Source organism: Zeugodacus cucurbitae, chromosome 5, assembly GCF_028554725.1.
Source record: "Zeugodacus cucurbitae isolate PBARC_wt_2022May chromosome 5, idZeuCucr1.2, whole genome shotgun sequence".
Lineage (NCBI taxonomy): Eukaryota > Metazoa > Arthropoda > Insecta > Diptera > Tephritidae > Zeugodacus > Zeugodacus cucurbitae.
This window is the reverse complement of record NC_071670.1, coordinates 13,231,253-13,245,114: the sequence shown is the minus strand read 5'-3', so window position 1 is coordinate 13,245,114 and position 13,862 is coordinate 13,231,253. Positions and strand designations below refer to the sequence as shown.

General features: G+C 32.6%; 1 protein-coding gene and 1 pseudogene across 1 annotated transcript in view; one reads left to right on the top strand and one right to left on the bottom strand.

The window, feature by feature from the left end:
- LOC128919772 (uncharacterized) overlaps window positions 1-6,580 on the bottom strand; it is a 93,168-nt pseudogene extending 86,588 nt beyond the window's left edge.
- LOC128922376 (serine protease persephone-like) overlaps window positions 1-13,862 on the top strand; it is a 106,880-nt gene that overhangs the window by 55,847 nt on the left and 37,171 nt on the right. The gene's annotated exons all lie outside the window — the stretch shown is intronic.

Below are 13,862 nucleotides of genomic sequence, written 5' to 3'. Positions count from 1 at the left end.
CTTTTCGATACGCCGTCGAGTACAAGTTGTCACGTGACGCTGTTCTAAATCGCAATTTTATTCCATCCCTCCTCATAATTGTACTAATTGCCTATTAATTTAAAATCTGTTGAATAAAGATCCTAAGTTTGAAAAAACCAGAAATTACGAAGTGAATACTCGTTTGAATAATTGGTTAGTGTGAGTGCAAAGCTAAAAGGTGAGTGCGGAACAAATAAAGTGTCTAATATCTAAACTCGATTTTTTATTAAAATTTTCATTGTTTTTCTTATTGTTGTTATTATATTTATGGTTATTAGCAATAAAACTATTTTATAAAATGAACCGCACTCTTGCCATTTCCTGCTCTGTGGTAAGTAAACTTTGCAGAAGGCGGAGTGTAGATGGGATGATATGTGTGTATAAGTGTTTCGATATGTGTCTATGATTTAAATTCTGTTTTACACGCGTACAGACAAGTTTCTGTGAATAGTCACACATCTATTTATTGAGATGTTTATACACAAATATATGGATATATAACCGTAATGCGTAATGTAAAAATAAAATAACTAACGGGACTCTTAGTAACTCTTCTTCAGCTTCTATACGTTCCTCCTTGTGTATGTATATATGTATATACCCTTGTGTACTTTTGGTGGTCATAATTGCTTTTAATGTCATTTAAAGGAGGTAAAAATGTAGTAAATAACTCGCCACTTCATAAATATTCACACATATGTGTGTGTACATGTTTTAATTGGTTTTTATTGATGTTGTTATATATTGTATGTGCGGAATATATATATGTACGCACGCAACTGCAACTTGCCCATTCACGTAATTCGTTTAATGCTGCAAATACTTGAACACGCGAAAACAAGTTCATAACAGAGTGAGTGAAAAAAATCGTATAGAAGAAGAGAATTTAACATAAATGATTTCAAAAAAAAATTGGGAAAAGCTTAGATTACAATATTAGGTCTACAACTTTGCTTCCGCCGTTGCATCCGAGAGCATTCGATAAGCCTCAGCCGCATTTTTCTTGGAATTAAAAATAAGGCAAAATTTGCCGCAAATGTCATGTATCCGGCTGAAAAAGTGACATTTTCAGTTGAGAATAAGTTTGGGATGCAAACAGATCTCTACAAAATTTTGTAGGGTAAATGTTGACACAAATGTCCAAGATCGATTAAAAACGATTTAATCGACCAGTGCCTGAACCTAGAGACATCTATTGGAAAACGGCGGAAGCAAGGTTTCATATATACTTACTTCGAGCTTTATCCTAAGTATTTAAGTGAAACTTTAAACCAACTTTCTAGACGAAACCAACATAATAACTCCCGTTTTAACTCGTAGACCTTACAGTATTTTCAGTAAGCTCTAGGTGCATGCTTCTATCTGACTAAGTTTATCTGTCTACAGTTCTATCATTTATGGAGGAAGCAGCTTCTTAAAGTTTATCAAAATGTAAAGGTATGTTTCTAAATAAAGTGGTTTCTGTCATAGCTATTTGTTATCCAAATCTTATGGCACACTCAGTCTAAATCATGTAGGATCTCGGAAGAGGTTGGATGTACTTTAGTTTAAACAATTTGAAAGCTACTTGTTGAGTGAAGTATTTAGAACACCGAACTTAATTGCTATAAATCAAGACACTTTTACGAGTGTATTCATTCCTTTATCACACACTGTTCATAAATGCATTTGCGTGCTTTCGCCAATGTGTTATATTGTAAACACAGAAGAGTACTTAATTTCGAGATAATCACTTGATATTAATGAGTTTTCAAAATGAACGTGTGCAATTTAAAATTACTTACATACAACAGTACATACATCGAGCATTTTAATTGACTTGCAGAACTAAGATAGATATATCACTACTTTCCTTATATTAAACGTCCACTAAGAAGATATTAAATCAATAAACTTTCAGGAAGTCGTAACAAAGATTGAATCAAACCAGATCACATTCCAACAGAAGAGAGTTAGTGAGGTAAGTCAGTTGAAGCACCATTGTACAGTACGATACAGTACGAATATAAACTAAGACTAAATTCCTAGAAAGTCATAAGCCTGAAATTGAACACGAACTCATATTTCTACCGGTCTGAAAAACTCGTTTTCAAATCAGTAACTGATGGCTTCTTAACACCAGATATAAATCGATCGGTTTAAAGCTCTAAATTAAAAGAACCAAAATGATCACTTACAATCCTCTACCTGAGTGGTTTCGGAGTAACGATTGCGAAGCCGTAGTTGCTTAAACAACGTTTCCTACTGTTGACTCTTCAGCGAACAGATGGTAGATACGGTAGATTGAACTTCTCCATTCGACAGCTGGATGATGTATCCACAGTGAAAGTAATTTTTACTTGGTGTCGGAAGTCCACTAAATGGTTTATTCTGTCTTTTAAGTAACGTCGGTCATAAGTAGATATTATATCAAGCATTTCGGATTTTTTCATGGCTGTTATTGTACAACGGATGGCTAACTTCGAGTTCTTCGAGTAAATTTCGAATTCTATTCTAACTACAGTTGAACTTCCATAACTCTAATCACCATAATCCACAAAAACACTTCGAATTGGGGAGACTTCGAGTTATGGCAGGTAATTTGTATGATATTTGACTTCTATTGCCGATTCAAGGGTTCGAGTTATGGAGAATTTCGATTTATAGTAGTTCGAGTTATGGAAGTTCAACTGTATTTACTAAGCACACTATGGTTTTCGAGCACTGGGGTCGCAGTTGCTGCGGATAGCGAACAACAATTGAAATATTAGCCGCTGTTCTCTTATTCTCCAACTCTCTCTTTAATATTTTAGATTTCTAACGACTTGTACCGTTATAATTTCATAGTCGTATGAGAAAATATGCGAGTTGGAAGAGTACTTAGGAGGCTACGCTTTATTCAAAAATACGAATAAGTGGCGATTCCTTCTAAACAACATTGTCTAGACTATTATTTTACTCGATATGATAGTCGCTGTGGTCACATAATTTACTGAAAGACATAAACCAGGCAACGCTAAAATAAAATGTGTAATCAAAAGCGTGCTAAAAATGATTTGTGCTTCACAGAAACACGAGAGAAGGTAAACAACTAAAAGACCCAAATATTTCAACAACAATAAATGCTTTCGGGTTCTTTTCTATGTAAAACAACAAAAAAGAATTACACATAAAAATTATTAAAAAAAAAAAATGCCGTTACTAACAGAAATAAAAACAATAACAACATAAAGTGGAAAAAATTAGCATGTAATAATAAAAACAAAAGCTTGGGTGCTCGTAGAAGGCACAAAACTCGTAACAAAACAAGCAATAACAACAATTACAACGCTCAGATCACCACGCTTAAACTACATAACTTTCTACTTTCACTTATCTAGCAACATACTACCACCTGCTGCCACCGCTTACACCACACACCGTTAGGTGGGGGTGTTTTGCGGTGCAGAACTTTATTTATTGCCATACTGTGGCAACGTTGCGCTTATTTATTGTCTATTTTGGCTTTTATTGCTGCTACGGTTTGCGTTAATTTTTGCATATTATAATTTCCTTCCTTCCTTCCTTCATGCGCGCCATACATGTATTTATATTATGGGTACTCATATGCATAATGAACGTGTGCGGTATGCTCGTAAAGTTATGTAGAATTTTGATTATTATATTTAGCTCAGAGTTTAATTTGGAAGAATTAAACTGAGAATACTAAATAAAATTAAGAAAGCTTATGAAACGGACGGTCACTTAAGTTAACTCGACGTAACTTAACTAAACTTACCCCAATGAAACTGAAAATACTTTAGGAAGTTAAATTAATTTATCACAATTTATTTAATTGAACTTAACGTTACTTAACTTAACTAAATCACTGAAATAACTCAACAATAATTTCGAAGTATTTCCTATAATTCTTTTTTGTTTGACTTAACTTAACTTGACTTAACGTAATTGAATATAACTTAATGTAACTTAACTTGACATAACCTAATTTAACTCAAAAGTACACAAGTAAGCTAAATTTAAAGGTCTCGGTCATTTTTTATTAGCTTAGCTTAACTTAACTTGACTTAACTTAACTTAACTTAACTTAACATGACATGACTGAAAAAACTCAATAACTCAAAAACAAGCTTAAATAATTTATTATATTTAACTTCATGTAATTTCACTTAACTTTTTAACATAAAATAACATAACTCAATATAACTGCAACGAATGAAACTGATAGTTTGAGCCGAACGGATTTTCGTTTTGCTCAGTCGATATTCAAAGATATTATTTGTTTCAATGTACTCTAGCTTAACCTTCTACTCAGTGATCCGCACCACTAAGGACGTCTTATCTAAAATATCTTTACAAACTGACGCAGCAAATATGTACTTTCAAATTGCGTGATAACAACAAACGCCCACTCCTTGTCTAATCGTCATGCCTTATGCTTTGTTGTCGTTACTTATCTTCTTCATGCATGTCCGCTAAATTTTTTCAAAGTTTCTGAGCACTTATAATGCTCAAAAATATATATATATCAGATTTATTTGTGTATGTTCGTGTGTTCAAACTCGCTTTACTTAATCGCTTCCTGTTCATTGTGTCCTTCCTGTGATCGGATAAACTACACAAACAATCAAAAGGTGTGGTTTGGAAGTCTTCACATATACAAGTACGAGTGTATATTGTTGGTCTGGTAGCATGGCTTTGTGTTGGTGTAATACAAATTAAGCTGTTGCTGTTTATTATACTCTATACTGTTGTTGTTGCTCTCATTCACAAAATAAAATGATATACACCTGTCTACTACGCCTTTACGCCCACAATATGCAGATTGGTCCATGGACATTCCAAGTCAACGCCTGACATATTGTTGCTGTGGCTTTCAATGTTGATTGAGTCTAAATATTTCTAGTTTCTCCGTTATGCTTTTGTTGCTATTCTTGTTTTATTTACATTCTGTAGATGTGCTTTTAGTCAGTATTGTGGAAGTATATATATTTTGTTGTGATTTTCGCATTGGGTGCTGATGGTTATTGTAGATTTGTGAATTTGAAAATTCTCTGAAAATATTTATTTATTTTTGTCTCCATTTAATTTTATTGCATAAATAGTTGCTTGTCATTGATATACTCTTCAGACTATTAATTATGGTTTTCTGTGTAAACGGAAGCTGTCAGAATGTATTAATAATAAATACAATAATCAAAAAATTCAATCAAGTAGATTTAACTACGCATTGAATCCATGGCAACTAAAAATTAATTCCGATTTCCACATAAAATTTATATAATTGTGGCATAGTGTTGCAATTTAATATTGAATTGCATTTAAATGCGGTATTTATTATTGAAATACGAGATTTTTTAATGAAAGAATGCAATATCAATAAGACGTTTTCAATAAATGGCAAATATTCCCTAAAAAATTTAAAAAAAAAATTAAAAAAAAAATTAATTCTAATTAATTCAAATAACGTATTTTTATACTATACTTGATTTTGTTTCAGTTTTTTAGATTTAAAGCCTAATATATTCTAACGTTATAGAAGTTTTATGATTTAAAATAATTTCTCTATCTCTAATGAAGCCAAGCGAAAAGACTTTCGTTTTGTATTATAGCACCCAACTTCCTTTCAATACTTTAATGTTTCCGAAGATTAAATCAGTCTAGCATATCATTATATTTTATTTTATATTTTATTTTATTTTATTTTATTTTATTTTATTTTATTTTATTTTATTTTATTTTATATTATTTTATTTTATTTTATTTTATTTTATTTTATTTTATTTTATTTTATTTTATTTTATTTTATTTTATTTTATTTTATTTTATTTTATTTTATTTTATTTTATTTTATTTTATTTTATTTTATTTTATTTTATTTTACATTACATTATTTTATTTTATTTGAGTCGCACTCGACGCCAACAAAGTTTACGTTCTAATTTAACACATGGCCTTCCGATGTGGAACTGATTACACATTATTTATTTACCTTTTGCCCTGAATCATGCTAGCTTCCATAAACACGCGTACACAGATAATTCGTTTTTTTTTTGCTACTGAAAATTATTTCATGCCGAAAATATATTGATGATTATAGCCATATACATATGTACATACATATATACCGTTATCAGTGGCAATTAATACTGTGCACTATCTAAGCGCTGATTAAACGGCTAATTGCCACACTAATTGATATGATGTATGTACACGCATTCGCACTTCAAAATAAACAAAAACCCGAAAAAAGCTGAGAGTTAGACTCGCTTGAGAGCAGCTGGTGGATTAATGTTTTTCTGCTCGTCGCTTGGGAAAAATTGCACTGAAATATTTTTACACTAACAACTAGTGGTGGTCAAGTATTTGAAATACTCCCGCTTGTTGCTTCATATTTTGAAAGCTTTCTTCAAATGTGCTCTCTTCCACACTTTCACTTGTTTATATTACACATTCGTTGCCGCCGCAGCCTTTCCATAGACCACTTTTATTTTTATTTAGACCTTTTTATTTCTTTTTTTCTCAAATATTAAAAAAACCACAAGCGTTCGTTCTCCGTTGTGGAACCATTACCGGCGCGAGTTTAACAGCAACTGAGTTCGGCCAAACGGCGATATTGTTATTTATGGCATGACCGACTGTTGAGTTAACATTTCGCTGTTACGAAGTAAGATGCGCAACAGCGCTGGGTGGGTAACTGGATCTTCGTTGGTGGCGGCGATGTTTTCGTGCGACACTGTGGAGGTCAAACGGCGGTTGGGAAACAACATGCTTCGTGGTGTTGGAGCTCGCGAGCTCAGCAGTGCAGGATGGATAGATATATGCATATATATATTCCATGTTTCCACGTAAACCAGCTGGAGAGCAGTCCAATCCATGCAACAGTTTGTTAAGAGCGAATTAAAGAGTTAGGCTGGTTAGTAGTTAAGCATTTAGTAGCGGTAGGTTTAACAGTGGACAGTATGAAAAGAGTACATACTATCCTTTATCAACCTCCATTAAATTAATAAAGCTGTCATCTCTGAAAAACTACCAATACTAAGTAAGAAACCTTTTCATTTAAGAAATAGACTAAGACTAAAAACCGGTTGAAGAGACACAAAGCAATAATAACTTTTAAGGCGGTTATGTCCGAATTTTCGTTCTATTAGAGTACACTGCATCCACATCTTACTATATAATATCAAGTAGGCACTCCACCATCCATCCGAGCTTGTGTTTTTTTGACCACAATGGCATGCAGATTGCAGATTCACATCTCACTCTTTGATCAGATCTAAATCTGTGACGATACGAACGTAATACAATTCCGAGTATACCATTCCGACTCTTTTGAACTTCAAGATTCATAGAAGGAAATACTTAAAACTTGAGTACGAGAGATTGAGCTCGCTTAAGGCTTTATGCGCTTTACATGATTCCTTTAGCTGTCTAACTAAATGTAATTTAATTGGAGAAAGAGTGAGACAACATCTCAATATGTCGAGTGACCCGCTGAGATCCCTGAAATACCATCCAAATCGAGTTTATGTCAAATTCTAGTGTTGGAGTTGATGTTTCTACTTAAACAGTACAATCAAGTGGTTTCCAGCGATTTATAAAAGCTAATATCTAATATTAAAACAATTGACAGATATTTTTTCTGAGGATAATATGGTTGAGAATTCGCTCACATAGTGAAAAAGAGATATTTGTTTATTTAACTAATTTGTAAATGGTACTCTCTCTAACGGTAAAATCCAAGTCCGTTTTGATTATGTAGACGCGGCATTCGCTGAAAAAGTTAGTATAAGCTCATAGTCAAAGAGTCAAAGCATATATTCATGATCTCTAACGTACATCCTTTAATTTCTAAATCATAACTTGAGCAGCTATTCTCTGCTGGTCCACGGAAAACAGCTGTTAAACAAACTAACATGTTGCTGTTAACGAAAAGTGTTATCAACAGCAGTAAACAGCGGTTGTTAATGCTATTCAGGAATTACAAGGACACGTATGTCACAGATAGAGGTTCAATGTTGACAGCATAGAGACGTATATTTATATATGCATGTACCAATATGTTAATGGCTATATGTAAAGTGTGCTTGGGGAGTATTATACGTGCACGCATAGTAGAGAGTCTGCAAATTTACGAAACTGCTAATCAGACATAACAGTATGCGAGTGGAATGTATACACATTGTTTGGAAAAATATTTTTTGTTTTTATTGAGAGTTTTTAAGTGTAAAAAATTTAAAACAATAATTTATTTGATTTTGTGATATGATAATGCTAAAACAAAAAAAATATAGACTTATGTATTTATTAAAAAAAAAGTATTTGGAAATTTTTTTAACTGAACAAATTATTTTTTTTGTATTTAACCTTTGTCTTATTTTAATAACCACTCAAATATATGTACAGACGTACATACAAATGTACATATGCAGGTATGTGTAACACCCATCACTGGCTAACCTCTTATCAATTATCAAAGCGCTAAGATGTGTTTGTCTCTAACACATGAACCAGATAATGAAGTGATTCACTTAATTAACCAATTAATTAGTTTGATTAGAGGCATAGAAGCATGTGTCGGTAAATTATCTAATTATGTACTGTTATATTTCATATGTACAGAAACTTACATATGCGTATGTTTGTATATGAAGACAAAATTAAACAAATTAATCCAAAAGGGGTTGAAAACATATACATACATATGTAAGTATACACACTTCAGTTAAAAAGGAATAGTTAATCTTGTACGTGATGCTATTGGCATTATGTAGTTGTTGCGGTTTCTTGTCTCGCAATAATTCGACGAAAATAGAACAAGTTATTTAAGGTAAACCAGCAGATAGATAAGGCTTGAGGGAATTTAAGAGAATTTCGTTTGACTTAGTAATAAGATCCTTTATGATATTTCAGCTGACGAATTCTACAGTATTGTGCACCGAAATGGGGAAATCTAAATTTTAACTAACGGAACATCGATTTCACTAATAGTAATTTGTTTGCGCCAGGACATTTATAAAACTTCTCAAATGTAAAAAAAATGCTTTCTATATAAAGAGAACCAGTCCATAAGTTTGTAACTAATTCTACTATATATGGTCATAAAAATACCACTTCCATACATAACACAGTAAAATTGAAACAGAAAACCGTTTATGATGTCCGAATACGAGAATGTAGAAAGAAAATTATGGATAATATCCAGTATTCGATGAACCCATTTTGGGTATAACGAGAGATATGATCTATGCGAGCAACCACGTTTTGGGACTAAAAAACCAGTGCTTATGTGGACTATGGAATTTATTTTGAGTGAATGCAAACTCTACAACTCTGAGGAGTTTTCACTGTGACCCTAGCTAGTTTAAGTATAGTCACAGATTGAATCATGAAGACAAATAATACGTACTCAAAGACGACAAGCACAGTTTGGTAGGTTAGAAACACGTCTTTTACACCAAATGTTGCCATCAACCAAAGTATGAAGAACAAACCTACCAAAAAATTTTTACCATCCAACACTTTAATTTTTTAGCGTAATATCGAGTAGAACTAAATCTAATCGTATACGTGAATTTTGAACGATCAAACATAACTGAAATTGATAAGTTGTCGGTGTTTAAGCTACTCTCAAATCTTTTGTAAAATAAATCAGTGTAACGTTCACAAATGGTTTAGCCTTATTACAGTTTCTAAGATAAAAAAAAATCAAATGACGGAGGGGTTTGATTTAATTGTTGGAAAATGAATGGTTCTCGGAGGAACACACCTGTTTTGGACACACGCTATTTTTCTCAAAAAATTACGACTAGGGTGAAATTCCTAGTTTCTGCAGGGTATGTTGTGAGAAACCATGTTGGCACTGATCACATTAAAGTCTCCAAAGACGTCCATTATTATGAGAAGGTATTAGGTCTACAACTTTGCTTCCGCCGTTTTCCAATAGATGTCTCTAGGGTCAAGCACTGGTCGATTAAATCGATTAAATTGTTTTATATCGATCTTGGACATTTGTGTCAACATTAACCCAGCAAAATATTTGTAGAGATCTGTTTGCATCCCAAACTTATTCTCAACTGAAAATGTCACTTTTTGAGCCGAATTCTCGACATTCTCGAGTAGCTAGCGATGGCCAATATTTTGAATAACATTTTTGTAACCATTTTATACAAAAAAAGCCTTAAATTTACAAAAAGAAAAAAACGACGGAAGCAAAGTTGTAGACCGCATGTGTCATTCCAATATTTTGTGAGCAGTTTGGTTTAGCAGAGACATAACTGCGAATGATTTGTTAAGCTAAAAGTTCTACTCAACTCTTTCAGGCATCGAATTTATCAACTTTCGTAACAGATGTATGAGAAAATGGAGCTACATACAACAATAGATTGTGGGTAAGAAGAGCAAACTTTGATTAAAAACGTGAAGAAGTAATTAGAGATTATATGTTGAACTGCATGACTCGATTAGCTGTGCGCTGTGACATACGATACGATACATATTTATGTACAAAGAAGTGTATGAATGTACTAACATGAAACAAGAATGTCGCGGCCTTTGCGTAGGTGACATTAAGTATCGACTATTGCAAAAGTTGCTAACAAATTGTTTAACTTAGCTAAAGCTCTTCAAGAGATATTGATGACGATAACCAGAAGACTAGAAGACGAACTAAGATGCTGCGTTTATACTTATAGACGGAATATTTTAGTGCTAAAAATATGTAAGTGAATTTATAAATATGGCTTGTGTTTGTTAAGCTCATCTGAGTGTTAATTAAAAATGAAGATGGATAGAAATTAATAGTGAAAGAACTTTGTTGCAATCAAATTTTGATAAATAGTTGCTTTTCAAATGGTTGCTTTAATTGGACTTCAGAGGATAAAATTAATTTTCACAAGTTAATGGTATAAAAATATTGGCTAGCTGATTAAAGAACTACATACTTAGAAGGTTATTATGAATATGCGTATAAGTATAAAGATGAGTGTAAATACAAGTCTGAGCATTTGTTTGTTGAAGGCTAAAAATATGGAAAAAAGAAGAATATCTCGAATATAAACGATAGTTCAAATATGAATATGTGTACTAAAATGAATTATAACTGCGAGTATGAGTATTTGTATTACTTACTGGATACTAACTATATTTCAATAGCTGCGAAATAGTGCACAAGAAAGAGCTTTTGATAGTACCAGTTGTAATAGTGTCTCATTAGCCTTAATGAATCCTTCAATTAGTTGGTTTGTGTATTTTTAAAAGCGCAAAGAGGAGTGTATGTAAATAACTCATAAACAAAGAGAATTCCGAAAGCGCCTTCGTTTTACTCTCAAACTAAGTGCTGGCATAAGCGCCTATTTTAAAGGCGACAACATTAATGTAGACGAATGAATTTTTTTTTTTTTTTTTCAATGAAATTATTAAGCTCCACCTCGCTCCTCTAATCGTGTTTAGTAGAACCTGCTCACCTACTTGGCGTTTCAGCTTCTGGTGTCATAACATTACACATAATGGCACATAATGGATATTAAATTTTCAAACTAAAAAGCTAAAGTGAAAATATTTTTATTTATTTGATATTATTATTATTTTTGATTAATAACAGGCAAAATTCAAAACTCAAAGCAGGTGACCTCTTTAATATTTAGTGTTACACGCTTTCGCTTTAACAACGTTAATTGTAACTAAAACCGTTTGCTTATTATAATCTCTCTTCTTTGTAGAATTCCATTTTTTAGCTTTCGCAATTAGTTTAGATTATTAAAAATTTATTTAGCTTCAATTCAACTTACCGGTTTGCCTCAGATATTTTATAAAACATATACACACACCTTTTCTCTACACAAAGAAAACTGTATAACAACAGTTGGTAGGATTAACTTGAATAAGCGGTGTCAAACAAAAGAATGTGCAACAAAGAGCGTTAAGCGTTAAATTTTAATTGCGATAACCTGATTAAAATTGTAAAATATAACACTGGTTAAAAAATATTTAGCTTTTTTTGTCACATGAAAAATCATATCAAATTTTGAATGTACTAAGGTCACCAAGCAATAATAATTGAACGAAAAAGTATTGAAATAATTGAACGAAAAAGAAAGAAATTTTCTCTTGACATCGAAACATACATTTTCTTAAAAATTATAAATGTTGGCTACATTTAGGGAATTATTGCTTAATATTATTTAAATTATGATTATTAAGTCTTAAGATTTTCGTGAATATTTGGCTGCTGAAAGGTTTTTTCAAGTATCCAGCAATTGTCTGCTAGTATTCCCTTGATAGTGCTTCTCCATTGAGAAATTGTTCTGATGGTCTTGTTCGTCATTCACAGAGCACACAAATTTGCCGGAAAGAAATCCAGATGAGATTGTGGCAGTTCAGCATTTCAAATACTATTTTTATACCCTCGCAATATGTTGCACGGAGTATTATAGTTTTGTTCACATAACGGTTGTTTGTGTCACCAAGAAATAAAAGAGTTAGATATGGGGTTATATATATATAAATGATCAGGATGACGAGTGAAGTTGAAATCCGGATGTCTGTCCGTCCGTCTGTCCGTGCAAGCGATAACTTGAGTAAAAATTAATATATTTTAATGAAATTTGGAACACATATTCTTTGGCACCCTGAGGGGGTTGCTTTCGAAGATCGGCAAAATCGGTTCACTGCCACGCCCACAAAATGCGAAAACCGAAAACCTATACAGTGTCACACCTAAGCCATAAATAAAGTTATAAAAGTAAAATTTGGAATAGAGGATCACACTAGGAGGGGCATATTTAGATGTAATTTTTTTTGGGAAGTGGGCGTGGCCCCGCCCACACATCGGTTATTTGTATTTAACTCGCAAACCAATAAAGCTATATAAACCAAACTTTCTGCAGTCGTTTCTCTTATGTACCCCACCACACACCATGAAAATAGTTGAAATCTGATAATAACCACGCCCACCTCCCATACAAAGGTTAGGTTGAAAATTAAACAAAGTGAGTTAACTCACTAACGAAAAACGTCAGAAACACTAAATTTCAATGAAATTCGGTATATAATATTTTCTTGACACCCTGATAATACGGATAAAAAATGGGCGAAATCGGTTTACAACCACGACTATAACTCAATTTTGAATACCATCTTCTTCCTTCACTTTATAATGTAAACATAAGAAAAAAATTGTCGAAAACGGACTAAAACTTTTCAAGGCCCCAGATATCGAACATGTTGAACTCAGCGCCTAAGGGTAAATTTTAACCGAAAATATGGGTAAATCTCTCAGAAAATTTAATGTAATTCAGAGGAAATTGTTTTCTTCTAATAGTGTGTCTCTGTTCCAAAAATTATTAAAATCGCGTCATAACATCTCCTAAGTAGCTCCCGTATACCTAATTATAGGTTTTTCACAATTACGGCGGGCTTTATACCGCATATATCAGTTAATCTGTGAAATATATTAGCATGGATATAGTGTACCTTGCTGGTGAAAAGGAATAAAAACGGTTTAGGAATTATCTCAGCCCGCATATATATATATAACGATTTTCGTTATTCTATTAAACTTTATGCCGAATTTATGGGGAAATTTGTGTGTTATCTTAATAAAATTTCTGCAATAAATTGCGAGAGTATTATATGTTTGGTTACAACCGAACTTAGCCTTTCCTTACTTGTTCCTTTGTTAAATTATAGAATATGTAACGTATATATGTATGTACGTGTTCAATGTAATTTTCCATAACAAAAAAATTTATTTCTCTGGAACCGCCTTTAGTTTCCCATATACCAAAATAATACACACATATTTTTCTAACAAGAATTTACTTCCGCAGACTAGTGTACAGCTGCCTTCACTATCGTAGACA